This window comes from Amblyomma maculatum, chromosome 1 (genome assembly GCF_055883805.1).
Source record: "Amblyomma maculatum isolate TAMU_Amacu chromosome 1, ASM5588380v1, whole genome shotgun sequence".
Lineage (NCBI taxonomy): Eukaryota > Metazoa > Arthropoda > Arachnida > Ixodida > Ixodidae > Amblyomma > Amblyomma maculatum.
In genome coordinates this window covers 240,340,486-240,368,305 of record NC_139344.1, presented here as the reverse complement: position 1 = coordinate 240,368,305, position 27,820 = coordinate 240,340,486, and the positions used below count along the sequence as shown (strand labels likewise).

The window sequence follows — 27,820 nt, the reverse complement described above, 5'->3', positions numbered from 1 at the left end:
AATTTTGGCGCGCAGTGGTACAAGCAAGCGGGAGGCTTGTTCGCGCCGCGTTGTTTCAAAATGACCGGACTGGAATGGATTCTGCAAATTAGATTGGGTGGCACGCATCCCTGCTGCTTTCTCCAAACTTTCGTGAGTACTGCGAAATACAGCGCAAAGCACGTGTTGCATTCCGTACTTGCCTCGCCAACCCATTGCACCGCTGCCCTCTCGTTACAAATTGTTTGGAATTTTTTTTCTGCATCGACGCTCTATTGTTTAGCGATCTCAATTATTTTTCTGTAATCTTGCTATGAGTCTATTTATCAGTGACTTCAAGTGAAGTGTAGAGGAACTAAGGAGCCCTTTTTCGTGCGCTTAAAAGTAGTCCCGGCGGCTCGCACGAAAGGGCTTTCCTTTTGTAGTTCATTTTCGAATACGCCTCCGTTTGGCCCCGGCTAGCCCTGTCCCAGCAAGAGCAACCATTTCTGTTTCCTTTCAGTATGTACCGAAATAATCTTGATGCACGGCGATTGTGAGATCTTGGCTTCGTCGCAGCTTCTGCTCATGGCCTCTCCCGATGGTATGCCTTGTGCCTCATGAAAAGGTGAGTAGCACTTGAGTGCACCCGCTTGTAAAAATATGTGCTGGCAAAAACCGGTTGCTCCACAAGGGTGCTGATATATGTAATCAAACTCACCTTATTTATGAAGATAGTCCACAGCATGACTTTGATGTGGCCAGGGCATGAATTTCGATCAGCACCGCCACAGCCAAAGCAATAAAAAGCGGGGGAGTATCGAAATTAATTGTGGCCCAACAGCGAAAAAAATACAGAGACCAAGAAATAAACGAAACGAGACACACGAATAGCGCTGAACTTACAGCTGATTTTTTTTTTTATTGGGAAGAATCACATCATATATACGCACACAGAGAAACAGCGCACATGCGCAACGTCAACGACCTCAAGTTTTGGTAAAAAGAAAAAAAAAAGCATTTAAAAGCACGAGTGCATCGGCCCACTGTGCAGCATATTCATTTCCCGAGGAGATAATGTGACAAAAGGCGTACTCACGCTCCCTTTACTTTTTCTGATGTGAAAAGCTTCTCTAGTGCACTGGTAAGAATGAACATCACTGTCATCAAAAAATGACGTGCATTCGCACATGGATCAGTGCTTCGCTAGGTTAGCTTCTTTCTTTTTCAGCGAATTAGCGTGCTCCATGAGCCGCACTTTAATGCATTGCACAGTCTGGCCTATGTAGGTAAGGCCAGAGGGATTTGATATACTATGCCAGTCTTACAAGGAACATATCTATTTTCATGATTTATGTTGCACACATTTCTTCTGCCCCCTCGTGCATTCTTTGAACCGCGGCTCCCACTCTTTCTAGTTTGTTAGGAGAAGGAAACAGAACGTTTACATTATGCTTGCTTCCTACTCTTTTAATTCGGTGCAACAGCGTGTGTACATATGGCATGACTACTACATACCTTTCTTCTTCCTTCCTCCGAACACCTTTCCCGCCCTCACATGCTTGAAGACAATTTTAGCGCGCAGAGGACTTTGTCTGCACTCGAGACGAGAACTGAGTTCAGGAAACCAGCTTCCCTGCATTTGTCCGCCTGAGTTAAGAGACTGGACATCATTTTATGATGACAAGATTTCTTCACTGCCATGCCTAAGCATCCCGTAACAATACTACTTTTTACGAGCTTTGAATGAAAGGACCTGTAATTCAGAAGGGGCTTTTCACTCCTAGGTGAATACTGCCAACAGACATGGTGGGGTTGGAACTTTAAATCGAGAAATTGTAAGGCTGTTTCTTGGGGGACTTCATGCGTGAGCCTTAGTCCCGACCCATTACGTGCAAAAACATCAAGAACATTTGACACAAATTCAGGATTCACAGAGCTAGCTAGCACCAGAAAATCCTCCACGAAACGGAAAATGTGCATGCAACAACTGGCTAAATCATTCTCAACTTTCATATCAACCCTGCTTAGATAAATGTCGCTGAGGATGGGAGCTACCTTGGCACCTATGCACACACCAGATTTTTGCGTATAAAGTCGACCATCTCACTCAACAAACGTGTTACTCAGGTAGTAAGATAACATTTCCAAAAAGGATCCGGTTAAGGTTCCACACTCATTTTGGAACCAGCATTCATCATTGTCCCCCGTAATACATTGCTGAACATACTGGATGAGTGTGGAAGAGATTACACAAATCAACCACATCTACGCTAAAACCAGCACTGTATACCAAGCTCTCATTTTGGTGCAAATCAGCAACTGCCTCAGAATTAGGAACGAGAAATGGATCCTTTGCTCGAAGTGACGACAAATGTTTGCAAAGATAGTAGACACAACCAACTGCCATGAATTGCGGAATTCATACTTTCATTCATTATACTTTCTGTGTTGTAACAAAATCCTTCACATCTTACCTTTCCCAGGAGTGGGCATTTATTGCATTGTTCTGATTTCCAGGTCCTTCCCTGTCTTTGGTGCGTGTGCTGAAACAGGATCCTTTGGAGGCAACCTGGGGCTTTCTTCTGTGCTTTTGATTCTGCCTTAGTTTCCATCGGATAGCTGTGGCTGGTACGTGTGGGCAAAGGCGTTTCATATTTGCAGACCAGCATATATATGGTCTAGTGCTTGTCAAGGCAATTTTTTTTGGTACAAAGTGTGATGCTGCTGCAGTTCCACACAAAAAAAAAATGTTTTTACAATTTTTAGACAGCTTACCTTCAAGTTCTTCGATTTTGTAATGGTGTATATATGGTATGCTACCACTGTTTTTTTTTTTTTTTTTTTCCTGTCATGCTAATGCATCAAGGATAATGCTAGGCTGTTATGGCTAGCATGATCTGCTAAGGTAAAAGTGCTGGTTTCATTCCGCACCAACTGATACAGGTTGTGGGCTTGACCATCCTTAATTTCTTTTTAAAAAATCATAGCAAATTGTATTGCTATGAGGAATATTATCCCAGCTTGTTTTTGGCGAAAAAATATTTTCTGCCCGTGACCACCATCTTAAAGGAGTATAGACGCCAAATTTTGGTGGCATTTTTGTAAGACATTCCTGTATACGGATCGCCAAGTGGTTTTTGCCTACGACTGCTAAATAATTTTCAGTTCAATTTTCTTTTCTCCCCAATTTCGGTTTCAACAGCTGAGAAATGGCTGTGACATCACAATCAAGTCCAAGCCATGCACAGCATGAAAAAGCCGCAGTATAATCTCCAGCTCTTCAATTGTTGCGATTCCTGTTCTTGAGGCAGGCTGGCTTCAGCGTTGCAGTGAATTTAAACATCACAGGATATCACAATTTTTTTTCACCCGTCACGTCACCTAGACTTAACTTTGGCGTCACAGCCATCACACAGCTTTTGAAACCGAAACGGATGAGGAAAGAAATTCAATGATAAATTGTTTAGCGGTCATAGGTGGATATCACCTGGTGCTTTCTGTACAGTAATACCTTGCACATCATTACAGCTAATTAAACACGAACCCAAACATTAGGTGTCTATAGGTCTCCGCCATGTTTAAAACAAACAAAGCAATCAAAGTGGCGTGGCAGTCGTCTATGGCCCCAGAGCAGGCGGAAAGCACGGGAGCGGCACTGTAGTGCCACCCCACTGCTGTGGCCATACTTGCCAAGAGCGTGTTATTGTGATATGCAGGCACCTTTTTGGCAGATAAAATACCCACGCGCTGTGTGAGTACAAAAGCAATACTTGGAAAAACTTCACGTACACAGCATGCATCGCCTTGTCCTGCACACCGTACCAGACCAAGAGCGGGTTCAAAGCGCACGAGCGAAGTTGTTGCTGCCTTGAAAATGAGTAGCGTTGATTGATATCTTTTTGCTATTTGCCCAGCACATTAGCCGCAGAATGCGTCGAGAATTGTAAAGCTTTGGGTGCATACAACAACTTTCAGTCGGGTAAGTGGAATGTGATTTTTCTCGCTCGTAAACAGCACACACAAACCAGGTAGGAAGTATTCCGCTCAAAACATCATTGCATTCTCGGATGATTCTTCATACCGAGCACCAAATGAGCGTTGTTGGTAAGCATGGCAACAGTAGCAAGGGCATTGTGCCTTGGCACCGTACAGGTTTGCTTATCCTTGCATTATTTCTTTAAATCACCACGCTGCATGCCTATCTGTTGAGTTCGTGAGAGGTTATTGGTGTCAGCGTTTATAATTTCTTCATGGGTATTCAAGCTTTTAGCTTGCATTACAAGCTGCAGCGTCCACATGCAGGTTCCGTAGTTAGGGCTACCCAGTTCAGTCCAGGCCGCCGTGACCACGTTTCTATGTAGGATAAACTCTGAATGCGACAGTGTGCCATGCAGTACGTAGTTGATGTAAAGATCCTCAAAATCTGAAACAGGGGCCCATATGTCACTCGGGACGCTCGACCCCACAACTCGCATTCAAAATTAGCTGCAGTGAATACCACTCAAACCTCTCGGTATAATAAAATTCATCTCCAATTGAGCAAATCAGTGGCTGTCAGCACACGCACATTTCATCACAAAATTTAAAATAATTTGAGGTGAACAAAGCTAATGTTAGCCATACAATATAACCACGGAGGAGTGCAATACTGATCGCATGCGCAGCAGCTCACTATGCACATAATACTAGAAAGTGAAAAAAAAATTTGCTTCAGGAATTGCTTACATTATAAACAGGTCTACGCATTAATATACTGGCTGCCTCGTCAACATTTTACGTGCACTCACAAAATACCATTACGCGTCATAAAGAAGGCCAAACTCGAGTTATTCATGGCCTTTGAGCCCATAACCGCTCTGGCGTAAAGGTGTCGGTATCCAGCCTTTGCGCCACACTGCGATGGCCCACTGTTTACGGCGACCTTCGCCCATAAGAAACCTGTGCAAGCTTACTAAACTTTGCGTTCTTTGCCTTCCAGCACATGCCACGGTGATGCAACTAGTCAGCATGGTGCTTTGTTTTTTATTTTTTCGGCTGCAGCAAACCATCGCACAATCACAATAGGCGAAAGCAACTGAAGCATTGTTTTTCCTACCACGCGAAAGTCTGTAATTACGACAGCGCCACCGCATCTTCATGACGTAGCCAGAGTGAAGGTGGTCTATACTCCTTTAAGCTTGCAAGTAATAGCAAAACCTAGTCACACAGATAAATTTGTAAAAAAATTAACTTTTTGATGCATCACTATAAACAAAAATTTTCATATTAATAAAATGCATTGTTCTTTTGATGTGCAGGAAGTAAACAAACTCTGCCTTATATTTGTTCAAATATAAATCATAAAATATGGTACAAAAAGCTGAAATTTTGAAATGTTTGTCAAATTTTATATTCTTATGGTCTAGGCACTAGACTAGAGTGCCTGGGTTCGAATCTGACTGCCGGCAGCTGCGTTTCGATGGATGCAAAGCGGAGAGGCATCTGTGTGCTGTGCGATGTCAATGCATGTTAAAGATCCCCAGGTGGTCAAAATTACTCCGTAGCCCTCCACTATGGGGCCTCTCTCTTTCCGCTTTCGCTCCCATCTTCCGTCCCTTGTAGCGTGATTCAGGTGTCCACGGGAAAACTTTTCCTTTCCTGTAAACCAATTATTACTATTATAGTACTCAATCTATTTCTCCAACTTTTTTAGAAGACAAAAAACCTATAAAAGAGATCAAACAACTTAAGCTGCACCTGCGAAAACATTATAAAAGAGATCAAACAATGTAAGGTGCACCTGCAAAAGTATTCTAAATCAGAGAAAATTACCTTATTGAGGTTTGAGGTTTATTCCTCCGTCAGTTATGTAATGAAGTGGCCCTATTAAAGATATGAAAAATACTAGTTTGCACAGAGCCATTCATTGCCATTTAATACTGAAAGTTAATTCAGGGTGCTTTTAAGTGAGAAAATAATTTCTCAAGTTGAGCCTTTGCAGGCAACCACGGTGTTGCTCTGTGCCTGCTCATCGCAGCAGCCCACTTTCTGCTGGCTGCGAACTAGCAGTCCACTGCTTGAGTGCAATGGTGCTTTAGGCCTGGGCACTGTCAGCTTTAAATGTGCAAATTTTTTGCAGTTATATATGTGTATTGTAAAGAAGAAGTTCTGATTAAGCGGACAGATAGCCGAGAAGGAGGAAGAGGAAGTGCTTTTGCGGACCAGCTGACTCAAAAGTTAAGCCACCACCGCTCCGGTTCTTCTCGCTACCAGTGCCCGCTACCAGTGCCTGGATCCCCACTTAACACTTGGTGGAGGTGCGGGGTAATATATATATATATATATATATATATATATATATGTATATATATATATATATATATTGCATGACACAGTACCATTCAATGGCATTTATTTTTTAGAGCTTAATCTAATTTGTGCTTTAGATAAAAAAAAAAAAACATTTCCATTCAGCGATCGCTTTGAACCCTGGCGTTGCTCTGTGCTTGCTTTTCACTGCAATGGATGCTGGAGCTGACGTCAAGGAGACATGTAACAACACCTTGTGGGGGTTCTCACGGGACTCGGGCTCTGTGCTCAGAACGGAACGCCCCGCCGCTAGCTCTGACCACATCCGTGGCAGGGAAGAACGGAACACTGAGGCAGAGCCACCGGGCTGGGCTGTTTATTGGGTGTGCCCAATTTTTATCCTTGGTCATAGCAGCATCCGCGGGCTCTGGCGTCGCGGCGTCGTCTCCCCCCCCCCCCCCCCCCCCCCCCGATGAGATGCTGTGCATCGATATTAGAGGGTAGGGGGAAGGAGGGGCCGCCCGGCACGCTACGCCAGGTCTCTCGCCCCTGCCCTCTCCGCCACTGCTTCAGGGGAAGGAAAGAGATGAGGTATCCCCGTGAGGCAGACAGAGCCGTGTCGTGCAAGCGTGGGTAATCTTAAATTCCCACACCCTCCTCCCTTAATCATGACCTCCACCTGGGTGCCGTTTTCCCCTTGGGAGTCGCACGGCTGGTCCTTCAGCAGGCCCATGTAATACAGGAATCAGGGCAGGGGTCAGGACTTGGGTCGGGACTGCTCCTGGTGCCGCTGCCAAAGTGAGGCAGGCCACCCTCTATGCCGAAAGGGCCCCGCATGCAGGCCGTACATCCGACTCGTTCTGTTGAAATCCCCGTCGCCGCAGTCACGAGGAAACATAAGGGGGCGAATTATCATGGCTCGCTTACCGGTCATGGGCCGCCAGTACGCCCGTGGTGCGCTGCTCGCCCACGGCTGCGCCGACTTCCCGTAGGTCGTAAATCGGCATCAGACTCCATCCCGATAGGAGCTCCATACTGTTTTTGTTGAATGCCAGTCTCTGTGCTCGACTTCAAACCGAATATGGCACCTGCATTTGATAGCCCTCCTCGCAGCTGCGGGCAAAGAACAGTCTTCTTTGCAGCTTTTTGATCCGCATCTCAAATTACTTTGCGGGGAATTCTGATCCTTCTGCTGTACTACAGCTTCATTTAAATTTTTCTTTGTGTCCGTGGCCTTCAGCAGATTCCTTTATTGTCGAAGCTGGTAGTGCCCAAGCCTAAAGCAGCATTGTATTGAAGCAGTGGAGTGCTGGTTCTGTGTATATTTGCAGCCGGCAGGAAGTGTCCTGCAGTGAAGAGCATGTAAGGAATTTACGGCGTTGCAGCGGAGCACCAGAACAAGAGGACCAGCGTGGCAGGCTTCTCGAACCGAGCAGCCTGTGCCGTGCTTGCTGGCTGTGAACGCCGATCTTAGCGCCTCCGCTTTACAGCGGCGCTGTGCACTACAGGGCCCCCCGACCAAACGGAGCGGCGAAATGTACTAGCCAACGGGGCAGGGATGAGGGTGCCTCAGCGGCAGGCATGTCGACAGATAAGCCAGCAACATCCGAGGGGAGCTCCTGGGGAGGTGTCTCCATATATTTGGGTTTAAGGCGATCCAGGGAGACTACCTTTCACGACCATCCAGCAGGATAGTCGCCGACTTTGTAGTCTTGTTGAGGACATGGTACGGGCCATCATAGGGGGGGCTAAGAGGCGCCTTTACAGTGTCTCGCCTTAGAAAAACATGCCTCGAGGACGCAAGATCTAGGTGCACAAAGATCTGACGGTCAGATGATAGAGGTGGGACTGGGTTTAGGTGTTGAATGCAGTCCCAAAGGCGTTAAAGGTACTGCAGGGGCTGGGACGAGGAAGCCGAAGGAACGAACAAGTCTCCGAGATGACTTCGGCCACCAAACAGCCAAGGTCGCGACGAAAAACGGTGCGTAGGCCAAGAAACACCATAGGAAGGTGACCAGCCCAGTGCTTGCGATCTAGGCGAGCAATGAGGGCAGTCTTGAGCTGACGATGGAGCTTCTCAACCATGCCGTTAGCACAAGGATGGTATGCTGTGGTGCGGCAGTGTTTAGTGCCGAGCAGACTGCTAAGGGAAGTGAAGAGGATGCATTCAAACTGGCGGCCACGATCCGTGGTAACAGCCAAAGTGGGAAATCCATGCTGAAACGAAGGCTTTGGCAACTGTTTGCGCAGTAATGTCCAGAGTGGGCACTGCTTCGAGCTAACGAGTGAAGCGGTCAGTCATCATCAGAATGTGCCGGCAGCCATTAGATGGAGGTGGTGGTCCAACCAAGTCAAGGTGAACGTGGTCAAAGCAACAACCAGATGGCAGGAAAGACTGGGGAGGAGTCTTTGTATAGTGAGTCATTTTGACGGACTGGCAAGCAAAACACAAGCGGGCCCACTGGCGAACGTCTAATGTTTGGCCAGACGTACCGCTGGGTAATGAGGCACTATGTGGCTCTGATGCTGAGATGGCAGATGTCGTGAAGTGAATGGAAAATGGCAGGATGAAAGACCTCTGGGATGGATGGACGAGGTAGAGCCGATGACCCTAATCACAAAGACCGCACTATTATTAACCCTTTCACTGCCAAGTTTTTTTTTTTGTGACTGCTCCTCACTTCCTTCCAGGTTCTTTTTTCATCTGTGTTACTTTCACCTGATTCAGAATTCGGTTTGGTTTGGTCAGGAATTCAGGAACTGTTGATTCAGAATTCATCAACATTTTCTGAATTCTTTCATCTATCATAGCATGGATGAACCTGGCACACTGACTCGCCATGACTCGCTGCTGAAGCAACAAAGCGACGTGGTGATGATAATGATGCAGGTCTAAAAATACCTAATCTATTTGTAGTTTAATATGAAGGCCCCGCCTTCTAAAGAATGGGTCCGCGAGTCAGGGCCTCGCCCGACTACTAGTCACAAATTCACATGAATTCCATTCTGCTCCAAAATACCAATTGGTGAAATATCAGAGAGGCCTTCACCCTGCAGTGGGTATAGTCTAGCTGATGATGATGATAAAAATGTCAGTTTATTTCCAGGTCAGCAGAGAAGCACTTTGCAAAGATACAACACTGCACGCCACTGCAATGCGAAGCATGTGGTTGAGGCTCGTGACAGGACTATGCTTTGCTACAAAAGTAAGAGGCCAGTGCTTTTACATGGCAAGACAAAACATAGTGGGGTGTGAAGATGGCCTATGTGACATGGCAAAAGGGGCTCCGAGCAGTACAAAATACATTGCTCCTCGTCTGGCTGCAACTCAAGAAAAAAACCCAGCTCAGGAGGCATCACTTCCGTCTTCATCCTGGTATTGCTCTGCTCCACAGTCCATTACATCAGGATGCTTCGGGCTGCTCGCCAACAGCTAACAACGTGATCGCTCCCCAAGCAGGGCTCCCGCCAGACTCCCCCGATTCTTCCATTCTGTCCCTTTATCTACACTTTCTGCCGCGTCAAGCACAAGTCTCGCGCCGCGATAACCTTTGCACATGCACAGTTCAGCTGCCCCTCCACGTGCTCAGACAGAGAGAAAAGAGCACGTGCAGTTTAATTAAAAGACGAATTGAGGCGTTGGAGCCGCACATATATTTACGCTAAATGTTTTATGAATTTGTGAAGCCTCTTCGTAGACAATACGACTTGTCAGCAATATTTCTTTTTAGTGGCAGGGAGTTACGAGTATACTCAAGAGGAGAGATGAAATGCTGGTGTCACCGTTGGTGACAGATTTCTCAAGTGAAATGTATATGTCAGTATTGATTTTGCGAGTGCAGATCCCAAAAGTTATACTGCTCGGCCATTAATTTCAAAGTGGCGGCAAACTGGCCATTTTAATGAGGTCATTGCAAGTCTGGTTCAACTGGTGGGAAGATTTTTTTTTAATTCACTTTTTTATGTGCTAAAGGAGCCCTTTGTTGCCATACGGTTTTTCTTTGTCCATAGCTCATCATCATTATCATCGTTAGCTGGACTATACCCACTGCAGAACGAAGGCTTCTCTCATAATCCTTCAGTTAACCCGGTCTTGTGCTAGCTGCACCCACTTGACCCCTGAAAACTTACTAACCTCGTCCACCCACCTGACTTTCTGCCGCCCCCTGCCACGCTTGCCTTCACTTGGAATTCAATTTGTTGCTCTTAGCGGCCATCGGTTATCCTCTCTTTGCAATACATGTCCTGCTTGTGACCATTTCTTCTTGATTTCGACTAGAATGCCATTATTTAGAGTTGATTTCTTGGACCCACTCTGCATACTTCCTATCTCTAGACTACACTTACCATTTTCCATTCCTCAGCTCTATGCATCTACTTCAACTTAAGTATAACCCCTTTAATTAGCCTTCACATTTGAGCCCCATAGATAAGTACTCGTAAGATGCAACTGTTGTTTACCGTTTTCCTGAGGTATACCGGTAAGCTGCTAGTCATGGCCTGCAAGAACTTGCCAAATGCGCTCCATCCTAGACTTGTTCTACAGGTTTTCCTTCTGAATTTAATCCTAGTGCCAGCGGAAATAATGTGAGCGCCAACTGATACAATCTGCGCACTGTGTAATTTAACTTTAGTGCCAAGCATTTAATAAAAGCAGCAGTTTATTTAATCCGAACACCAACTCGAATGATGACAGCGCCAAACAATTGAATCAGACTGCCAACGCAGATAATACAAGCGCCAGTGGATTTAATTCATATGTGGAAAATAAATGCGGTAGAGGGCTCTAAAGCACGAAGCATGAATTCCAGAAATAAATCGAAATTGAGATCACTTCGCAGACCATGCGACGCTTAAGCGTCACATCTGCATGCACTATTTTGCTTTGTTCTTGTATCTTGCAAAAACCAAGAACCACGCACAGCTGAAAAACTGCAGTTTATGACACGCCTCTTGCAGCTTTTAGTTTAGACGCATGACAAGTGAATAAATATGACTGTCATCTTCTAATTGGCTGGTTAAGCACTGCTTATTATGGGTTGTCATATGCACTGAATCTGCATGCTGATGGCATTTCGGCCTTCACACAACAGCCTGCTGTTTTTGTGAAATGGCAACCGGTGCAGAAATGTATTTGTGTTTCTAATAATGATTCAACACCACTAGCAGAAAAGAAGGATTAGTGTAAAGCAGAGTTGGTTCAGGCGAGAAGACATGGAGCCAGAGAAACATATCTCATTTTGCCGCTTTCTCAATTTTACACGGCCACTACCACGGAAAGAGAGAGCGCGTGCCGTTGCATTCAGTCTGGCTCTGACATGGCAAAGTGGCTGAAACTATGTACAGCAGAGCAGCGTAGGAAACTGGGCTGGGCTGGGCTGTAATTGTAGCAGCGTAGGAAACTACAGGCTTGTAAAAGCACAGAAGCGGCCGTCTTTAAAATGCAGTTTTATTTTCTGGGAGACATTAGGTTTAAAACACTTGCATCAAGGCAATGTTTGTCATAATACTGATGAAGGCTATCCTATACGTTGACACTTTGCTGATTCGGCGCATTGTCTGAAAGATGATCTCAATTTTGATTTATTTCTGGAATTCATGTTTCGTGCTTTGGAGCCCTCTATTGCATTCATTTTCCACATATGGATTAAATTGGTTGGCACACGGATTAAATTTGCCGGCACTTGTATTAATTGCTTTGGCACTCAAATTAAATTAGTTGGCGCTGGCATTATTTGAGCTCGCGCTTGAAATAGATATGCTGGCGCTTTAATTAAATGCTTGGCACTCGAATTAAATTACATGGCACGCAGATTATATCAGTCAGCGCTCAGATTATTTGCACTAGCACTAGGATTAAATACGGGGGGAAAAACCTGTAGTTATCGCTCTTTCATGGTCCGGATCTGCGGTTGCTACCTGTCCTAAGCAGACACATTTGCCAACAACATCCAGAGCTTTGTTACCTGCAGGGTGGAAGTACTGCTCCATTCACTCCGTTTGCTTTATTCTGCTCCAAACTGCTTTGCCTGCGCCATCCTGCCCCAAAACACAATATTGTTCCAAAACTCCAAAACTTGATGTTTTGCCATGATGTTTTGATGCCTTGGTATTTTGCCATAAAATTTAGCGAAACATGATTTTTGCTTAACATTAATTGTATTGGGCCATTAATTGCGCCAGGTACAAGAAATGCGGTTCGATGCAATTTGGTTAGGTGACTGTGAGAAGTGCAGCAGGGCAGTGGCATGTTGTGCTATAGACCTTTTCACGAGCCTCGGCGAAACCGGTTTGACTGGGCTGTGGGGCGGCTTTGGGAGAGATAATTCTCAACTTTTCTTATGCTAGCAGCACAGCCCAGTATTCAATATGGCAGCGCCCACGACCACTTTTCGAAAAGGTCTATAGACCAGAACAAGGAGGGTAAATTGAACACTGCCATTTTGAAAGCGTTCTAGCACCATCTATAGTTGCCGCAGCGAAACTATGCCTCTGGGTTGTCAAACGAGGCAGCCGTGGGTGTCTAGCTCTTGCGCTTTTATGTTTCTTTTTGAAGTTTTCACAACTGGTTGCTGATAAAATGGTCAAAAGTTAATTTCTGCCTCACAGCAAGACTATTCTTTACATCTTGCGAGGGCAGAGGCAAGTACAGTGTCCACAAGTGAAGTGAGTGGTTCCTATAAGCGCATGGTACCATTGCATGCAGGCTTGCTATGGCTGTGACTTTTCTGATTTGATTTGCACCCCCAAGTAATGTCCCATGTACCAGCAAAACCTTTGCAGTCTGCTATATGTTTTACCTTTGCGTGGTAACTGCAAAAAATCTGCCGCAGCCCACACCTCACAAAACAGACCACATGCCGCTACTGCGAGCGAATGCTTCTCATTGGCGATGATTCCCCGGTGTCTCTTTTGTTTTTTTTTCCTTTCCAGCAGGGTTGAAGAATGAATCAGCAGCACATCAACCAAACAGGAGATATCAAGGTCTTATTTTTGTGACTGGTTGGCGTTGCTTATCATGGCTGTTAAAAAAAAAAAAGGCACTTCCTTGCTGAAATGCAAACGGAGACATCAGGTTTACTCGCACTTGTGGCATGCCACCTGTTTGTGCGGTGCGGACTGCAACAAATTTTTGCAGACACCACGCGAGGGTAAGAAAAGTCACAACCGTAGTATTTTTCGCATAGAAAGGTACCATGCACTTAACCGAACCACTCGCTCCACTTGTGGACGCTGTGCTTGCCTCTGCCATTGCGAGATGTGTAGAACAGCCTTTCCATGAGGCAGAAATGCAATTTTGACGATTTTGTGAGCAGCAAGTTGTGAAAACTTCAAAGAAACGTAAAGGCGTAAGCGCTATGAATAGCCATGGCCACCTCGTTTGGTAGTGCAGAGCAGTCATTTCGCTGCAGCACCTCTAGGTAGCCTTATAGCGCCCTCAATATGGCAGCGATCAATTTACCCTCCGTATTCTGGTCTATAAGGGTCGTCATAGTTTAAACGATGGCAGCACACTAGTGGTGGAGGTACAATGCACCTTGGCTGGGCCTAGCTAACACATATAAAATTTTAATAAACTAGAAAAGCGAGCATAAGAAATATTTTGATCTCAAGTTATTCTAAAACGAGTCACAAACGACTGGGAGGAATTAATTGCGAGAAAAATGTTTTGTGCACATGACAGCAACTTCTCCCAGCCTTTTGAATCGCCGGTGGTGAGAGAAGTGAGGGCAAGGAGCAAAGCAATTGCCACAGACTACCACGAGCTGTTGAGGAAACTTTTCTGGTTACAAAGAACTACACGAGTTGTTCCAACAGTTCTGCTGTGAAAATGAGTGTGTACTTCACTATAGAATCGTTAACAACAAACCTGTCCAGTCTACATCAGACAAAAGCATACTTGAAGCATTATGGGGGTGATGCCAGGACGGTGTTAATTGCAAGAAATGCTTTCAAGAGTGTTGGAAAGGCATAGAAAGCCTGTTGCTGACGTGTAGCCCCAGTGTTATTTAAAAGAAAACATGAGTCACTGGGAGACAACCATGAAGTAAAGAAGCTTAAGGAAGAAAAGGCTACCCTTCAGTGCCATCTATCCTTCCTGAAGGTACTACTGAGCAGTGCCCAGGAATTTATCAGCACAGCTGCGGAATCAAAAAGTGGCGATGTGCAGCTTGTTTATTTTAATTCCAAGGTAGTGGTGGTGCTTGAGCGTGGACATGTCTAAAGCTGTCAAGTCAGAATGGGCAAAAGCTTTTAGTCAGCTGTGTTACTTTAACCATCTTTACATGTTGAGATATGCGTGCATAGGTAGTACAGCATTGAATCTTGAATAAAAAGTAATCAAATTGGATTTTTTTGTATATCAGAAAAAAAATTGTAGTTATTAAAAGTGCTTGACCCTAGAAACATGTTCCAAAGCATAATTCGAGTGCTTCAAAACACTCGTTTTACTGCTCCAAAGTGGCATTACCACTGCTCCCTGAGCTGTTCCAAAATGCTCGTGCCTGCTTCCACCCGTGTACCTATTAAGGTGAAAGCCTTCAACGGCTCATACTGTTGCCGTTTGTTCGTCCGGTCAGACAAAGCTATCAATCCTATGACGTCATCACCCAAAACCGAAAGTAACGTCATCAGGAAAATGAACTTCAGTAGAGTAAGTTGTTGGGCTAGTTGGTATTCTATATTTAAGGACATAGTTTTCAGCGCAAAGGCACGTGGCCAAAGAAAAAAAAAAAGGAAGACTATAGGGACAAACACTGCGCTGTGTTCAGCCCTATAGTCGTCCTTCTTCTTCTTTCCTTTGGCCGCATGCCTTTGCGCTGAAAACTTCGTCCTTAAATCTAGAAAAATGAAAGTCCGATCTCCACCGGGAATCGAACCTCCATCCCTCGGATCCCCTGCCGAGCGCTTTAACCTACTGCGCCATGCCCGGAATCGTGAAACACATCATAATTCTTCTTGTCTACAGTGAGGATGATAGTAGCGATAACAATAATGCTGCAATTAGCGATAATGACAGTGATGGAATTAACAATGACGATGCAATTAGTTGGTAATGATAATGAGAGCAAATGTGATGCACCTAGTGCACCAACAACACTCAGGCTGTCGCATTTCTGCAGTGTAGATTCCACAGTGCTCTCGGAATTTTTGTAAACTGCTGCTCTTATCCGAGGCTATTGACCATTACCGTAGGCTTCCACATATTAATTTTTAGGCCTATGTTTTTGCTTTGCTTGCCTAGGTCATTAAGCATTCTTTGTAATTTGTCCACTGAGTTAATTAACAAGGCAATGTATTAAATCAGCCCTTATTCATAATTGTTCCCGCTCCAGGTTTCTGAATACTTCCTCTAAGCAAGTGGCAAATAGTACTGGGGAGATCGTGTCTGCTTGCCTAGTGCCTTTCCTTATGGGAATTTTATTACTTTCTTTATGGAGGACTATAGTTGCTATGCGGCCACTATTGATATCTTCCAATACTTTCACATACGGCTCATATACACCCTTAGGCAATGACTGCTGACGTTTCGACTGAGTCAAATGCTTATTCTAATCAACGAATGCTATTTATAAAGGCTGGTTATATCCCGAACATCCTTCTATCACCTCGTTGATAGCATGATGAATATGATCGATGGTAGAGTACCCTTTCCGAAAACCTACCTGATCATTTGGTTGATTAAAGTCTAAGGTTGTCCTGATTCTGTATTTGATCCCGGATATATCAAATGCATATATATCATTTTCCTATATCGAACTCTCAAAATATCCCCCTGAAAATCCCACATTAAAGTTTAGCAGCGTTGTTCATGTCCATCGAATTGCGCGTCGTGCCCTGCAAAGGATTGTTTTAACAGCTCACCGGCAATCATTTTTCATGCATAGAGCCGGGTTGTGCTGTCATGGCAGCTGCTGCCTGCCAAGATTTCTGGCGCCTGCGAAGTGGCATTTGGAAGTGTTCCCAATGTACTCTCCTTTTCGACACTAGGTGGCAGGTGACATTCAGTGCGTGTGTACACCTTGCAGGTCATCGCCGCACCCTTGGTGAGCAGTGTGTTGCCGGCAGGCAATGCACCACTGCCATACATGTACCATATTCATGCTTCTGGGTTATAGAGAGCCTCATCTGTTGGTTTGCCTTATATATGAAATTGCCTATGTATCTAACTATTCCGTGATCCACTTCGAGTTCAATATATATATAACTGTAGTAGCAATGACTTAGTAAATTCCGTATACGCAACAGGTAGTATGTTGATTGGTCTGTAATTTTTCAAGTCCTTAGCATCCCCTTTCTTAAGGATTAAAATGATGTCAGCATTCTTCCAAAACTCCGGTGACGATGTCCAGACATTGCATATGCAGGGTGGCCATTTTTCAAGCACAATATCCCCACCGTCCTTCAACAAATCTGCAGTTACCTGAGCCTCCCCAGCTGCTTTCCTCCTTTTCATAGCTTCTAAAGCTTTCTTAACCTCTTCCTTTGTCACTGACGGAACGTCTGATTGCTCTTCACTATTGCTAATCTCATTATCAGCCTGGTTAAGTGTAGAACTCCTCGGCTACCTTGGTATGCATACATCGGATTTTCACCTACTTAATTTCCCCTTCACCTCTTTCAGGCTAGCACTGTATTTTAGAGCATGCTCGATTCTCTCCGTAATATACTCCCTTGCGTCGAACAAATTACGTTCACTGAGTACCTTTAACATCTCTGCCAGTTCTATCCTGACCCATCGGAGGGAGGTTTTCACGCCTTGCCATTTCATAATCGGATATTTCGTCTGCTTAGATAGTTTACTGGTAGCCTGTCTAATTGTCCTACTGCCTACCTCTGCCATGCACTCATTATCAATGGCTCTGAAATTATCGCTCATTGCTTCTAGACTAAGATCGCCTTCGTCGCTTAAAGGCCCACTGTCCACCCTCCGGTCGAAAATATTTTCTTCCCCGGTGACTGTGAGACTTCGCCCCTGGACCGCAAGGCCGCAAAATGTTTTTGAAAAGAGTAACTAATAACGCAGTTACAGCCACCGCAATCACCCGATTCTATCCTGCCTCTCTCCTTCCGTTCCCTCGCAAAGGTTTTTCACTCTCCTGCCCGAGGTCGTCTAGCCTCCGCAATACAAATTCCCCTTCCTCCTCCGCGTTTGGCGGGAGGTGGGGCGTGGCTCTCCGCGAGCGCGAAAAAAAAAAAAAACGGTCGAGGGAGCGCGCGCCGCTGGATTCAGTCTGGCCGTGGCGAGGGAAAAGCGCGCTGCGAGCGGTAGACACCCATCCTTCTCCCGTCAGTCAGCTAGACGGACCAATGGACGTCGTTCCCGATACGTACGTCATTATCGGCGCCCGTCGGGCCAGCGCAGGGAGCGGTGAAGCTGGCTTCTCAAAGGAGAGCATGAGGGAGCTTTGAATTGTATTTTCGATGCTTTGCGGCGCGCGTGTCGCTGTAGATATTTGCACAGACTATCTCCGGTACCTGATCGAAACACTGGGCTCCTTTTCTTAAAAGGGCCTTCCCGGACAGTGGCCCTTTAAGCTGAGTATCTGTTCTGTTCAGAGATCCTGAATTCGTGCACCGTCCCTCATGTGGCAAACCTTATTCGTTCCCTCCCAAGTGTAGCTTGCTGCCGGGCTAGTTGATCATTCATGAAGTCAAGAATTTAGCGCAAAAATAAAGAGCGGACGAAGAAGGACATATAAAATGATTGACCAGCGCTAGTCAATCGCCTTATGTGTTCTTCTTCGTCCATTGTTCTTTATTTTTGTGCTACATTCTTGACTTCGTGTAGCAAGGGGCAGCAGAAAATGAAGTGTGCAAATGAGATGAAGTTTTCAAGGATTAGGTCGCCACAGCTGGCTAAACATTAAGATAGGTATGTAGGGACCTTGATGTCGATAGTGGGACCCAGCCATTTTCAATGGGTTCAATGACCAAGATACATAGGATTGGCTTACCTCTTACAAGCGGTTAAGCGTCCACAACCAGGGAGACGACGCTGTGAAGCTGAACGACATGGTGTTTTACGTGAAAGGCATTGCCAGTTCGTAGAGCAGAAACCGCAAAGCAAACTTCACCACCTAGTCTGCTTTTAAACGCGCCTTTTCTTAGATCTTTGGCTGCCCTTGCATACAAAAGCTGTGTTCCAAACAGTACTTGTGAGCCTAAACCCAGCTGCAAGGATCCTTCACCAGTTATACTGAAGACATTGTGAACCTGTGTACACATCTAGAAGTCTCCAGCCAGAGATGGATCAGATAAAGCACATTCTCAAAAACATTGAGGCTGACGCAGTTGTCCTAAACCCTATCACTGTTGCCAATATATTCATGCTTTGCCAGGAGCAAAGCAGCGCATTCTGGTTCAGCCACCTTCTGTGCACTTTGAATCACTTTCCAGCTTAGTTCCGTCAGCAGCTTGCTGCTGGACCAGTTTAAAGACTGCGATTGGGGAGGTGATATAACAGCTACTCCTAATTGAGGACATTTGGGGATCTCCATCTAGCCTGGCCATGACCCTTCAGGCTGATTTGAGAGCAAGTGACTGAAGTGCTGCCATTCATTCATCTGCAGGTTCCTGCTGCAATAACGCTCATGTATGGCAACGTCAGATCTGGTCAGACATGTTTATCCCGTTCCGCCTTCCACGGTAGCCTGCCACCTTCATTCCTACGTAACTGTCCCCTCTTTGTGTGGACTCCTGGCGCATATATGACAACCTTCTTATTTGTTATGCGTGCAGAGTTTCTGGTCACATTGTGCGTCATTGTCGCCACCTGCAGATGTGCCTGACTTTATGCGCCTCCTGAGCCCCGGCCACGTCTGTCCTGCAGACAACTTTGACACCTCCACTCACCACCTGCCTACTCGCCTCCATCCTCATAATGCCACTCGGTTTCTTTGCTGCATCTCTGCCCCAGGAAAACTAGTTACTGCCTGAGGCAAGAACTGCGAATACGTCAACAAATGTAGGGCCGTTCCTTGTTGATACTGGTGCTACTGTATCTGTGATGTGTAGGAAACTGCACTTGCTAATAAAAGTGTGGACAACATTATCTGATCTTTCGCTTCTCACATCGTAATGCGCAGTGTCTTTCGCCTTTGACTGCCTGCACGGCCAGGGCCACCATTCACAGCTCATTATGTACCATAGAATTTGTTCTCTCGTCGTGCTGCTGTGACACCATTTCAGGTTTTGACTTTCTCTCTGACCATGGCACCATCATCATCATCATCTGCGTTAATGCCTAATTAGAACTTCTCCCATGCAGTTTGATGATTTGTCTCCCACTTTGAGCAAACTGGCTGTGGCTGCCGACATTGAGCTTCCTGCATGCTCATCTTCCTCCTTACAAGAGAATTAAAGGAGACTTTTATCCTGCAGTGGGTGTAGTCAGGCTGGTTAGGATGATGATGAGGAACCTGTTCGGCTATGCTCTTGCCATTTTTTTTTCTTTGCTGTTGCACACTATCGCATCCTCTTCACCTAAAAAAAAAAGTGCAAGACACCCCTACATAAAAACGTACACAATATCCATGGAAACCTACTTGTGAGATGCTAGTCATTGTTGCATGGCTAGTGTTTTGTACTTTCCTATGTGCAGAAAGTGCCGAGCATTATTTTCATCGAGTCACACTAGCTTCATTTTTTATTTATCGATTTATACATACTATCGATCCAACTTGGACGAAGATAGGAGTGGACACAATGTCAAACTTGGAATAGCACAGCCATTTCGTATCTAAAAAAGAAAAACAACTTTACCAAAAAAATAAAAGTGGACACTGCTCAGTTCTATGGCGCAGCTAGGAAGTGTTGTATGGTGCTTCATTTCTTTCTTTTCTGACATGATGGGAAGTTTTACTGAAGAGCCAAGATTTTGTTGGGGAAGCAGTTTCAGATAACAGAAATAGCTTGGTAGAAGAACATAGCTGCTATTCTGCAAGCATGAAACTGTGCGGCTTGTGTGAGTTCCTAACATTTTTTAGCCCCTCCAGTTTTTGTGAAATAGGGGCTTGTTTCTAACTAGACACGCAAGTATTTAGACATTTCTTGACAGATGAACATAACGCATGTCTGCAAGACCTGAAAGGCACTGTGTTTTGTTGTGCCTGAGTGTATATTTAGCAAATATGTTAAGTGCAGCACATGCCCTCTCATTTTGGAGATTTAAATTCAGGGGCTAACCGGATGGGTAGTAAGGACCTTGTAATAGTTGTAAACGTGGTGAGTACACTGAATTCTCATTTGAGGTGGAAAAAGATTGCTAGATCAAAGCAGTGCATCTTACTGTTGCATTTCATATTGCTTCCCCACAGTGGCGGCAAGTTTTAGATGCATAGCTGCGGATGTCCTGCTGATGACAGGAAAGGTGCTTGCATTACAGAACATATTTTATAAGCGTTGTGTTCATCCAGAAAAAAAAGAAGGATTGTAGTATAAGATTATTTCAATTTGAGAGTTTCTATAGGCTCTTCAAGAGCATTATGTGCCTTTGTTTGGACAAATGCTGCATCATTGGTCATTCCTCGTTCATATCCATACAGGTGCATAACCTGCAGGATTTTCATCCTCCTAGTGTGTGGGCGCTCATGCATGAAGGAAAAAATGAGTGCGAGACAAAACAAACTATCGCTTGTTTGTATGCTTGGGCCGCTTTGTTTAGTGCATTTATAAAATATCTGTATAGCATGAGTCACTGTAAAAAGTAAAAAAAAAAAAAATCGTCAAGGGTGAGTTGTGCTCTAGTTGCTGTCAGTTGAGCACATCAACAAAACTGCCAGGCTCAAATCAGCCACTTGTTTTCCAACATGTCAATCCAGTTGGATTCGTAATGGGACTGCTCAGCGTCAGTGTATTCTTCCTTTTGGGCTCTGCAAAGTATTTTCATAGTCACTTCTATTTGTGCCTGGAATATTGCTTGCGAGAAGAAAAAGGAGCAAGGGAACATCTTCACATTTGCACTGGTTCCTCACAGGTCTGCACGGATGTGCCTTGCGATCACTGCTACATGTCGTGCGTCAAATGCTTCGATGAAGCAAAGCGGCCCTTGCGAGGTCTATCTGCGCAAACATGCGCTCGTTTAAAATAATTATTTCAAATAGGGCGCCGAACCTGCATTTGCGATTGGTGCAGATGGCGGCACTTACCAATCATTTTTTTTTTTTTCTTCTCTTTAGGATGCAACATACTCGGCTTTCTCATCAAGAATACAGTTCTAAATGTTGAAGTCATGTCGTTAGATGTCATTCAGAAGGGAACTTTTTTCTGTTACTAATATTTTGCATGAAGTTGCAATTGTAATTTCCAGTAGTGGCGCTGCATTCGCTTTTGCATTTTTCTTCATGGCGCCGTGCTTGAAGCATTTAACGTACGGCGTTAGAGGCAGAAATATGCGCTGTTATTATGCTGTTACATTTCCTCTTTGGTTGTCATATGCTTTCCCAGTTTTTATAAGTCTGCAACCAGACCCTTAAACGCTGTGCTAAAACATTGTTGTCGTACACTTGCAACGTCGGCGAACCGAGACCACCGACCGATACGCGCAATTCACCTAATCTTGGTAAGTTCGCTCCTATTTAAAAAATGTCCGTGCATCGGAAACGAGCTTAGGAGAGTACAATGATTTCAGCGGCTTCTGCGAGGTTAAAATGGTTCAATGCCATTTATAATGTCAATGCGTGGGGGCAAGTACAGAACTTGGGCGAGCGCACTAAAAACATGTTCGGAATGTATCGGCAGGAAGAAAGTAATTTATTGTTTCCGATGTAAAAAGTGCCAGTTATTCTCTGAAAAACGACAGGACCGTACAGAAACGTGCACGCAAGATTTGAAGTGATCGATGGTGTGATCAGCTTTAACAGCGCTTAATTTTCTTTAGTTCGCGTTCTTTGACACGTCGCTCTTTGCACTACATTGCCGGAGTGAAATAGATTGTTTACTAGGTGGAGGGTTCTTGCTGTGGCAGAAGCCTATTTCATTTACTTCACATACTTTACCACAAGAATCAATCTATTTTGCAGCCTTATCTTTCTTGTACTGCTTCAGCCTTGAAAAGAACAAAGTACATAAAAAAAAAGTTCTGTTGGCAGATAAAGATATGTATTCTGCGGCAAGTTCATGAACAAAAACAAAATGATAATACACCCCAAGAAACTGAAGCTCCTCCTTGGCTAGAAGCAGCTGTGTCTGTAAAACCTTTCAATGAACTGCCTATCGACATTACTAGAATAAACTCTTTTGTTCTAGAAATGCCTTGATACAAGACTTCATGTGGAGATTGTGGCCCATGCAGCTTTCACTTCAGGAGCCTTGCTCTTTGCAGATCACAAGAACACCGGTGGAAGGATGGATGCCATTCACTTGTAGCTGTTATCAGTCGGAACCGTTTCAACTCATCTTGTGGTGAGTATACAGTTCAAAATCTACAAAATGTTTCATGCATGGTAAGCAAATGATAGTAGCTTACTGATTGAAATAATAAAGATAATTTTGTTTCAAAGTGTGTTGTCCACTAATTATTTTAATTGATGAAATGCTCCGACCAGAAAACGGTTGGTTTGCTCAACTGAGGAGAACATTCTGGCTGAGCTACATGCGTTACAGCAATATGATTAGCAGCAGGTGCACTGCTCATCTCAGGCAGAGTGCTGAATTATGCGATGTGTATCAAAGAAAGCAGTACCACGCATTGGCTGCTAGATCAGTCAAATGTATACTTAGTGGAAACAAGATAAAGTAGACTTCAAATAGAGGCTACTTACTCATTAGCACCCATATAAGTACAACCATACAGGTAAAAAGAAAAGCTATATAAGTTTTCCAGAAGCTTCAGTAGTGAAAAATTTGACGTGGTCCAAGGAGTGAACCCTGGACTGTTACTCATGTGGGGCAGTTTGTCTACCAAGTCATCTAACCAGGACAACCAGTGGATGGTGGGGCTAGACTGAATTTATCAACAATGCGCAGGACTATAACTTATGTTTTGATCCCATGGACACCAAAAAGGCCTTCCAGAACTGGCCCTTTATGTCTGATAGTGCACAGCTACACGGTACTATTGCTGCACAATTGTTACTAAGGGCCTTGCACTTGAATGTGCCCATTGGACCTGTAAAGGGACAAAACATGGACCAGAATGTAACAATATGTATTAAATTAGATTATGGTGTAAAAAAAATGTCTGATTTAGTATAGATCGAGCACTACAATATCCAAGAATTGAGGATTTATTTTAATTTGGCACTGAAATTGCATAAAAACGACTGAAGGAATCTCTTGCGGTGAAACACTGTCATCATCCCTGTAACCACGTAACCACGTCTCGGGAAAAAGTCTATGATTTTTTTAATTGCACGTGCTCTCTGTTCTTTAACAAGCGCTCACCTTGTTTTATTGCATTGTTACATACATGATCTCACTAGCGACATAACAATATTTTGAGTGCTGTCCAGTGTGCCTGTCAATAAACTGAATCCAGCTTCAGCAGAGAGTGGCCTGGACTAAATTTGAAAGTCACCATCATGCTTGACATAGCTGAATTAGCCTGAACGTCGGTTTTGGTCCAAATCAGACGAAGTCAAATTTTGAGGGTGGTTTGGACCAAATTTGGGGATCATCATTGTGTTTGCCATTGCCAAATTTTGTCAGTGGGATAGCTCGATAAAAGCTTTGTCAGAGTTGGCTGACAGTGGCGGTGGCTGCTCACTTTGAAACAGTGGGCGTGTATGCTTCATTGATTCGGGGGGGGGGGGGGGGGGGGGGGGGGGGGGGGGGAAGAAAAAAAAAAAAAAAAGACGGGCTTTCCGGATTTTCAGTGTGGGCGGAAGCCACATACTCATGAAGAGGATTCTGTCATCTTTCATGCAAGATAAAACCTGAATTCGGATAATTCAAACTTTAGCAATGCAAGACCGTAGTCATGTGGTATTTTCTTTTCCTTTCATATTTGCACACTTTGTTTAAATGCTGGAAAAAAACAATCATGCAGGAAGTATGTTAGTAGAAAAAACTGGGTCATTTGTACTTGAACCCCCTCTAAAACTTAAGGGTACTTGGGCCTAAACTGAATATAAAAAAAATAGAATTAATCTCAACTAATTAACTAACTAGATAAAGTATAAGGAATACTCCAAACAGAACTACACGAAGACTAATAATATGTCGTCGGTTTCAGTCAGCTGCAGTGCTCCGCCTTTTTTTTTTTAATCCTTGGTTTACATTACATAAAACTGTGCGTGCGCGTTTGGTCTATTCACCAACAGCACAGTGGCCACCAATTTGCTGTTCATGGAGTGTTGCAAAAAACTGCTATGCATGTCTCATCGGCTCACCACAATTTACTCTGGATTTCTTAGCAAAAGCTATCTTCTGGGCAATAAAGCGGCACGTGTGAGGTCATGTAAATACCCCTCTGTAAGCTTGTCATGAATAGCCAAAAAAAGAATAAAAAACAGACAAATTATGAATAACCAAATTTATTGCTATACACAGCAGCACTTGCAGTCTTAAAATGTGAAAGTGCTCAGAAAGACAAGGACAAATGCTTTTGTCTCGTCCACTTCTCTTGTCCTTGTCTTTCCAAGCACTTTCAAATTTTAGAATGCTATACTAGTTAACCCAGCAAACAACTTTGTTAAGCACATGCAATGTAGCTCTGTTATGGACCTTTTTCTAGTCACGCCTCCTCTTGCAGATGTCAGGCAAAGTATGTTTGACAGGGCGGGTGACCGGGTCTCCCTCACATATTTTCTGCAGAAATTCTTTCACAATAGCAGGGTGGGTTTATTTTCCAAGCGGCACTTGATCTCTTAGATGGCATGCCTGGCAGAGTCTTTTCGTTTATTGCAATAGCAGGCAGTGACAATGCATGCGGTCCTGAGAGCAGAGTACATGCTAGCAATGCATGTAATTATTGCGCAACAGCATGGTTTTCACACACGCAGTGAACTGCTGCCCTACTATGTAGAAATAGAGAAGAAGGCTTCGCACATGTGCAGTAGCATTACTGAAAATAAGTCAATTGGACTTTTTTCCATTTTATCCTGTCTCCTGCAGCCACCAATATCCTGTGCAGCCACCACTTCTGCAGCAATGAACTAGGGTCACTCAGGATTGGAGTGCCTACTGAAGAGATCAGAAGTGAATGGCCCACATACTAGGGGCAATGCCTGACACCTCCGAGTGCTGGGAACGGTTCATGAAGAGCATTTTCATAGGAAGTTTTGTTGTAGGAAAAACAAATTTAAGGACGGTTAGTTCGACTGACTGCAGACGAAATTCACTCACCAATGTATTACTACTCTCATTGTGCACTGTGGTGGCTTGGTCATTGGGTGTTTGACTACAGAGCCTGGAAACCCGGATTCGATCCTTGCCATGTTACAATGGAGACAAAATGCAAGGTGCCCACGTGCTGTGCGATTTCAGAGTACATACATTCAAGAACCTCACTTAGTCATAATTATCTGCATCCCTCCACTACAGCGTCCCTCATAGCCAGAGTCAATTTGGAATGTTTCAACCAATCCAATTTTAATTCCATCGTTTTTTCACTCTCCAATTATTCCAATCACGATTATATTCTATTTCTATTCGTCGTGGCTTTTGGTTCAACTTTGCTGTATCTTTCGTGTCCAAATATCTCCCTCCTCTCCCATAAATGGAGGGCGGGAAATACCTCTTAACACCACCTGCCACAGTTAGTAGGCGAAGGCTTCGCATGGACACTGACGCCGAATGCCTGACATTCTTCACGGTCAGCAAATGCTGTCGCATCAGTACTCGTATAGCTCATTGCATTAGGCGGATTGGAGCAGAGATGCCAAGTAGTGAGGAGTAGTGCAGTAGCATGCCAAGAGAGGGTGTGCATGTTCTGCCCCTTGAACGATCACCACCGCTAGCCAGACCGCAGTATTGTGACTGGCATGATTGTAAATGAAATGCTAACCTCCATTTCCTCAGCTTCTCACGGCTAAGACATTGAAGTTGAGCCCATGTCCTCTGTGGCAACAGAGGCACCATGTGTCAAATAGGTATGACTGCACAGGGCAGTAATGCTTTGTCACTGCCATTTTAATGCGTCAGCATTATGTAGGTATATCGGCAGTTTCATGTCACCAGAATTGTCATCACAATTACATTTGAACGAAACAAGTTATAAGAAAAAGAATGGTTGCATTAGATAGAGGGCCAAAAAATCTTGCTGGGTAAATAATTTGATGCATGTGGGTTAACTAGGTAATTAATTAGAGGGGTAATGGCGACATCTAAACGGGTCACGTGGTACTAACTTCCAGTGGCGGGAAATTTGAAATGTTTGAAACGTGAACAAGCGGGAAAGGACGTGATTTGCGTGCACAAATGGTATGAATGGTTAGAAAGTGTGTAAAGAGAGGTAATCAGCCAACTGCAATCTGAAAAATTCCGAGAGCTCTGCAGGATCTGCAGTGGAGAAATGCGAAAGCCTGAGCATTGCTGCTGCACACAGTATATCGCATGCCCCTTGTTGAACACAACCAGTGTTCCATTGAACGCATCACAGTTCACCACCCTTCTATAATTGGTTTACAGGAAAGGAAAGGCGCAGTATCTGTTACTCTCGGAATCCCGCTGACACATCTTGCGGACAACACAGCAATGAGCATGCTTACGCATTTCTCCAGTGCAGATCCTGCAGTGTTCTCGAAAATGTTCTGCTAAAAGGAGTGAAACAGCAATTATGCAGTGTTTTTGATGTCAGGCAACGTCCTTCAAACTTGTGTTTGAAGTGCAGCCTGGACTGCTCTTGACTGTTCTTGGTGCTAAGAAACTGCTCTAGTTCTATCGCTGGATGAAAGTGTTCCAACCCTAGTTCTCCCATTCAGCACCATTAAAGGCTTCGTCCCCCAGAAAAGCCATTGTCCGCATTATGAGCAAAAAATCATGGGCATGGCTCTGGCAAGTGGTAGCTGGCAGACGACATGGTCATGCATGACTAGTCATTGAGTTGTGTGATGGCATGAGACATGGCATGGCCGAATTGGTAGGCGCTGCCAACACAGGTGTGACATGGAAGGGTGAAATCGGAATCCAGCCCTTCAGGACCCCTAGGCCACGAAGATACCTTTGTGTGGCTTGGTTAAAATGGTGCTTTAGATCTTTGTCGCGGTGGTTTTATAATGTAGTATCTTGCGACTATGTATGGGACAATGCAGCCGCAAGTTAAAAGCTTCTGAACAAGTGAGTGGCAAAATGTGTCTACAAGGTCCACAAGGAAAACCGGCAACTGGCGCCATTAACGCTGGCATGCCATGACCTTAAAGGAAGAGTTTAAGTCCCCCCCCCTTCCCCCAATATTTTTGTGAGCTCAGTATTCATTTGCAAGTTAGCGCTTTGCCCTGTGTTTCTTTCACGTCACTCTGTTTTGCACTTCAGGCCTCACCAAAATGAGTAAACCCCACTAACTAGTCCAAGAAACAGCCCTGAGGAGTTATGTATTCATTTCCTTTTTTTATATAAATTTGTCTTGTTCATGCAGAGAAAGAACTGTAATAAAAGAATTTGTTGAATGCTGCGACAGTTATAGTACTCT

General features: G+C 44.5%; 1 long non-coding RNA gene across 3 annotated transcripts; it reads left to right on the top strand.

The window, feature by feature from the left end:
• LOC146206035 (uncharacterized) lies at window positions 1–27,745 on the top strand. 3 transcript variants are annotated; one of them, XR_014704329.1, is made up of 5 exons: window positions 1–132; window positions 482–586; window positions 2,479–2,589; window positions 22,574–22,653; window positions 25,306–27,745. It is a non-coding gene; the product is annotated as an uncharacterized LOC146206035 (long non-coding RNA). The 3 variants fall into 3 exon arrangements; XR_014704327.1 differs by lacking the exons at window positions 22,574–22,653; window positions 25,306–27,745 and adding an exon at window positions 19,031–19,883; XR_014704328.1 differs by lacking the exons at window positions 22,574–22,653; window positions 25,306–27,745 and adding an exon at window positions 4,940–5,268.
• The last annotated feature ends 75 nt before the right edge of the window (window positions 27,746–27,820 follow it).